The sequence below is a fragment of the Anser cygnoides genome, chromosome 1, assembly GCF_040182565.1.
Source record: "Anser cygnoides isolate HZ-2024a breed goose chromosome 1, Taihu_goose_T2T_genome, whole genome shotgun sequence".
In the NCBI taxonomy this organism is placed as follows: domain Eukaryota; kingdom Metazoa; phylum Chordata; class Aves; order Anseriformes; family Anatidae; genus Anser; species Anser cygnoides.
In genome coordinates, this window is record NC_089873.1 from 185,555,256 (window position 1) to 185,561,793 (window position 6,538).

At 38.3% G+C, this 6,538-nt stretch overlaps 1 long non-coding RNA gene across 1 annotated transcript; it reads right to left on the reverse strand.

Moving 5' to 3' along the window:
• Positions 1-3,091: 3,091 nt before the first annotated feature.
• Positions 3,092-6,201, reverse strand: LOC125180562 (uncharacterized). Its single transcript, XR_010828290.1, has 3 exons — positions 5,556-6,201; positions 5,269-5,353; positions 3,092-4,188 (listed from the first exon to the last, which is right to left on the reverse strand). It is a non-coding gene; the product is annotated as an uncharacterized lncRNA (long non-coding RNA).
• Positions 6,202-6,538: the final 337 nt, after the last annotated feature.

The window sequence follows — 6,538 nt, forward strand, 5'->3', positions numbered from 1 at the left end:
GGACAGGGATCATAAGAGCCTGGCTGACAGCACTGTCAGTCTATGGCAATTGTAACTGCATCAAAACATTTTAGCAGAAATTCATAAAAAGGTATATAGAGAGAAAGCATTCCAGCCTTACTTTGGAAATCTGAAGGAGCAGAAAAATAATCAACAGTTACACGTGATAGCATAGCTTGCAGCATCCCTTGGATCCTGGCTTCCTCCCGTCCTGCTCTGAAAAACACGCATTTGCCCTTCAGCTCCTCAGAAGGTGATCCAGCTGCTTGGGTCCAGGGTAAACACTGAGTGTGGTTCCCTGGATGGCTTAACTTACCTTCCCAAATCAATGTGGATAAAAGTGCAGTGGAGTCAGGGATGGCCAGGGCTGGGGCTGCCTTGCTTCCACCCCCACAGGGAACCACCAGCGCTGTGTCCTGAAACCAGGCAGGGCTCTCCGTGCTCTGCACGGCCTTTCCAAACTGCCCTGTAAGTCTTGGCCTCCAGCAATATGCACACTTGCTGGGATGGTACACACCATGAATCATATGCTATAAAATGCATATTTTTTGCTATAAAACTGCTGCTTTGGTGAGCTGGAGCACAACTCCCATATTATGTTAGATATTCTGAACAAAATTAATGAACATTAATAGTTACACCTACAAAGCCAAGTCCTTTGTAGAGTGGGTATGGCCAGTCTACTCCAGAAGGGGCACAGCCATACACAAGACTTCTTCTTATGCCCAGTAATGCTTATTAAAGCGGATTAATTAATTTAGCATCATGGACGTAGCCATAAAGTCTTGGGACCTGCTTTTTCACTTGGCTTCAGATGTTTCATTCAGCAGGCGGGCAGACCACAGCTCCCCTGTCCTGCGTGAGCAGTCAGCTGAGACACACTGAGATCCTTGTCACTGTAAGCATCTGGCAGGAGGAGATAAAACGCCAGCTGCTCCTCTCTGGTGCCTGCAGAAACATACCTCCCTGCAGCAAGAGGGAACGCTGCAGACGAAGATACATGGCCCAGGCTGCACAAGACAAGGACAGAAAGTACAATTCCGATTTAAATGCTTCTTAGGAACTCTGTTCTGCATTTGCTCAACAGGCAGACTCCTTCAGCTGGTGAGTAACAAGCTACGGCTGAGCAATGCATAAGCAGTTCTCCTAAATAGCTGAGTAGCTTTGCTCTCAATTTCCAATTGTTATCCAATTCTGCAGCTCAGGCTTGATATCTGTTTTCTACCTTCCCTGGTGCAGATGGTTTCTGAACTCTGAACCCGTGTTTGCTCTGACAGAGTGAATGCCTGTGGTTTTGAGTTCATGCTCAAATGCCAGGCACAAATCTCTAATCACATTAAATCCTGCTACTCTCTCTGCAGAGAAACTCAGCAACACATGCAAAGGCCCTCCTTTTGTCTAGCAGCATTGCTCTGCCCACAGTATCATCAATAACAGCATTAAAGCCCATTTATATGCACAGCTGGACACTCTGAAAAATAGGGTCTAATAGTCAACAGAGGAGCACTTCAATCATTTAACACTGTTAGCTATTAGAGCCTGTCAATTTTTTAAGCCGTAAAACCACATTTCCTGTGGTCAAACCTCATCTCTTTACTGTTCTGTGAGCAAAAGAGAGAGGTGTGTGTGTTTTTTTTTTTCTTAACATGTGTAGGCAGAGTCCGATTTTCTGAGACTGTGAATCATTACTGACACAGGTGGTAAATGAAGTATAGGTGGTCAAGGCCATTGCTGGTCTACAGAATAAAATAGTTCAGTTAGAAGAGACCTACAGAGATCATCTAGTCCAACTACCTGACCACTTCAGGGCTATCTGAAAGCTGAAGCATATAATTGAAGGCATTGTCCAGATGCCTCTTGAACTGGAAAAAAATAAAAATAAAATTAAGAAGTGATATAAGTCTAATTTAAAACAATCATAGGAAGAAAAAGAAACAAGGAAGAAAACAACCATCCAGTGATGTTAAGAAGCAAGTAAAAGTGCAAAAAAGCACTTTGAGCCTCACTGTCTTTGCGTTGCTCTGGCATTCAGAGGCCCCAGTCAGAGCTAGGCTCTTGACCACTCCGCAGAAGGCCACGCTTTTTGCAAATCTTAAATTCAGTGTGTTTTGAGGAATCAGAATATGCCAGCCTGCTGAAAACCATGCTTACATAGCAGTCTGCTAAGACTGTGCGTTCACAGCAGATCAAAATCTCTGACAACATGTGCAACTAGTAGATAACGTGGGACCAGGCCAGGCTGTGCCCAAATATTATCAGACAGGTAAATGACAAAGAAATTTCTAATGTTTTTTGGTAACCTTTGAGTTTTCACTGTAATGATTGTATTCAGTAGCAGGAATATGTAAATATTTTATATAAAGATATATTTTACATAATGTTACATTTCTCCAACCAAAAACAAGCTCTTAATAAATGAATACACAGGCAGGTAGATAACGCTGAGCAATGCAGGCATGAAATGCAGTCAGAAACTATTTTTCAGCTGTAATCTGCCAGTATCCAGCACATGAACGCTGTAAAGACATTTCTTCAGACAACTTCTAAATGCTTCCAACCACGGTTATGTGAAATAACACAGTAAAGAAAAAGTTATCTTTAGAGAGTTAGCAAATGTAAAGCCGAACCCGTCTGTTTAAAGGTTTTTGATGGCATTAGGAGACAATACCTGTTGGAAGGCAGCTGTTTGTAGCTGCGCCAGCTTGACCAAATCACAGGCTGTCACTTACCTGTGTGCAGCTCAGCGTGGGGAACTGGAAATAATGATCTCCATTTGTTAATATTTTACAGCCACTTCAAACACATATAAAAGACTGTTTGAGTTGCAAGGTAGAAGAGAAACAGGCTCAGATTCTGTCTTACAAATAAAATATCTAATGCTTCAGATTTTTACATTCCTGCAACTTTATTATATCTGCGGAGCTTTTTGTTGCCTGTTAAACTAGAAATTGGCTCCATATGTGTGATAGATGGTACATTTATAAGAAGGAATTTAGCAGAAAAAAAAAAGTATTTACTTTAAATATAGTATTGTCATAACAGCTTGGAATATTATCATTTGTTGTATATATTATTTTAACAACATATACTCAATGTATAAATACTAGATTGTATTTCATAGTTTTAGTTGTTACAAATTTTCATCATCTTGTCAGAAAAGGAGTCTAACAAGTTAAACGGTATAATAAAAATTTAATCCATATGTAAAACTTCTATACAATAAAATCCAATAGCTTTTATATACTAAAAGTACTCTGCTTTGCTTCAGTTAGTTTTCTTTCTCTTAGTTGCCTTCCTCATACATTTTTTTCTTCCTCATGCAGTTCCAGAAAGTTATAATAAAGAAGAAATTTAGCATTTATTTTAAAGTCAGATTTCAACTTTATATTCTAACATAATAAAAGAGATTTTTACAGTACTTAAGATTTTGTAATATTCAGTTATACTTTGATGGCTAAGCCCCCTCCCCCAACCTGTCACAGACACAAATAATGAGAGGTTCCCATGGTGATTTTCACTGGAATCATATGTAATCTCCAATTTCTACAAGAAGATATTAAATATTTGCAGAGAGAGACTGGGTAGCTGATTTTCTAATTGTGCTGCCTTTTGTAAAGAAAGCAGTATAATTCTACCGTACTTTCTATTCAAAAGTACAATTCCACTGTTTTAAGTTAAACAAGACGTTATTTTATTAAGAGAAAAAGCACAAAAATCTGTAGTAAAGCAAAGAATCTGGAAGTGATGGTGGTCAGCAAATCAGACAACTTTACATGTGGTATAATCAGAAACAACACACATTTCCAAATATTTTGTCATACAGCACTTTGAATTTCTCTATAAGATTTGCTTTCAAAACTTTCCCCCTCCCTATGTAATTTCAGTGAAATTGGCAAGAGTTTTGTCCCCAGTTTCTGTTCGGATGTGATTCTGAGCACTGGTGAAAACTGGGACCTTCTGATTCACCCCTGTAAAAAATCGTAGTTGCCCTGAAATCAAGGTTAATTTATATCAGCTGGCATCCTGAGTAGCCGTGGTCATTCTTTACATTGACAAGTTACTGGGATTTTGGGCAGCAAAGAGGGAAATAAAGTGTCAAGTATAGGTAGCCAGGATAAACAGTAAACAAGAGTCAAATATTTGAAGTGCAGTCATGAAAACAGGAGGAAGTGTCTTCCTTGCACAATGCTGCAACCAAGAACAAGAAGAAAATTTCAGAAAATACAGATTTAAAAAAAAAAAAAAGGAAAAATAACCTGACAAATCTTGAAGGATATGGAAAACAGTCAACAGATGTCAATTCACCTCATGGTTTTAAAATTCATTTGACAAGTAAGGGGATTAGAAAGCATACCCTAAGAAAATATTGAGGCTCTAACTCTTATTTTATGACTTAAGAGATTCTTTTCTCTTCCAGTACTTGTGAGTGATGTCCCATCTCCCTTGAAGTCCAGGGCAAACTACATGCTAAGGTCAAGAAATCACATCATACAGGATTTAAAACAGTCATCTGCAGAACTGTTGGGAAATATATGTCTGAAACCTTTTAACTTGATATAGAAAAGTATCTGTGATAAATATATTCCTTTACCTTCATGTAAACTGCTCTCCTGATTGAAATCGCTCTGATTTGTTTCAGTGACCTCACACACACATAAACAGACTTAAACACCTTTTCTTTCAAAAGCACCATGAATCTAGACTAGCACACTGTATATGCATTCCTACGTGGTTCAGCTTATGTGGGCCATACATAAGACTTGTGTCTTAAAACAGGCTTCAACTAAAACATTACTGACTTCATCAAATTTCCTGTGGAATGACATGATTCTCCAATTATAAAACTTCAGGTCTCTGGTTAGGACTGGATTAATACCCCATGTGACTGACGAACCCTGACTGTCTCACAAACTCCATTTTTATTTTTATTTTTATTTTTATTTTTATTTTTATTTTTATTTTTATTTTTATTTTTATTTTTATTTTTATTTTTATTTTTATTTTTATTTTTATTTTTATTTTTATTTTTATTTTTATTTTTATTTTTATTTTTATTTTTATTTTTATTTTTATTTATTTTTTATTTTTATTTTTATTTTTATTTTTATTTTTTCAGGGCTCATGTCAGGGGGTCCTCAGGTGAGGGGATGGTGCTTGTGTTGCAGCTCACGTTGGGGTGTCATAGCCTCAGAATCTTGTAACAGTGGTTGTGTGAACAGCGCCAAGGGTGTGAGTGGCAGGAGAGGACAGTGGACAGTCATCCCATACCTTTTATCTGACATACTGGGTAAGTTTCTGAGGTGGTCAGCTTTTCCCAGTGTCATCCCAGTTTCTATGTGCTCTCATCTTCACCCTAAAAGGATAAAGTCCCAATATTTGGCTTCCTTTTTCATGGGCTCTAACACACAATAACTTCCTCAGTGTACAATACATGTTGGGGTAGCTTTATTTCCCGTGGTCCTCCCACCAAACAAAACAGAGCATGCATGAGAAGGACACTGAATATTTATGTTGCCTAAGGATGCCAGGGTTCTGTGAAGGACATATGTACTTACCGCTCTGCTTGATTTGTCCTGATTATGACAGCCTGCAGGAAGCAAGCGCCAAGACGCAGTTGAATTTGCCTGCATAGGACAGAAACAGACAGTATAATGCCTTTGCTTCCAAAATGAAAAAGCGTGCCTCGGGCCTGACGGCTACTTCACACCGCGAGAGAGTAGCAGGTATGGCCTTGCCTCCCTCTCATGTGTCTGGCCGTGCTCCTTCAGCTGACAGAGCACTGCTCTGATGGCTGTCCGGGCAGCCTCCATGCTGGCACCCAAGCTGCAGAGCCTGCGAAGAGCTCATTCCCTGCAAATACCACCCAGATAGGCCAAAACCAATTATGGCTGATGGGTATTAATGCACTTTAACATGAAAGAAGCTTTACTGGTGTAAGATTACATAACGCGTAATATATGCCTAAACAAATGTCCACCGAACTGTCGTGATGGATTTCAGTTTGAGCAAAAGCCTATGGCTGTTTGAATTAAGTAATACAGTTGTTTTTAAAAAACTTTTACAGAAATAAAGAAGAAAAACAAAACAAAACAAAACACAGAGAATGCCAAACAGATAGAACTGACATAGTCCTTCTTTTTCATGGTACATGCAGGATAAATTTGATTGGTTTTGCAGAATTCACCCTGTTTTATACTGTTATCTAAGATAACACTGCTGACCTAAGTATCTCAGGCATTTTCTTTTCTGTGTCCTGGGAAATGTGCATAGCATACCTTCCATGAACCTATTATTAAAATAAAATAAAATTTAAAAAATACTATTACTAAACATAAAATGTTAATTTTAAGATGAAGACAATTCCAACCTAATACTAGGAAATTCCTTCAAGCAAATTACCCTGAATTTAGTAAAAACAATTGAAAACTTATGATTATTTTAGCAGTTCACCAAATTTTAGAAGAAAAAATATCTTTTTTAATTAGGGTCTTAGATGCTACAATGTAAAAATGCATACTCTACAGCAACACAGAGAGGT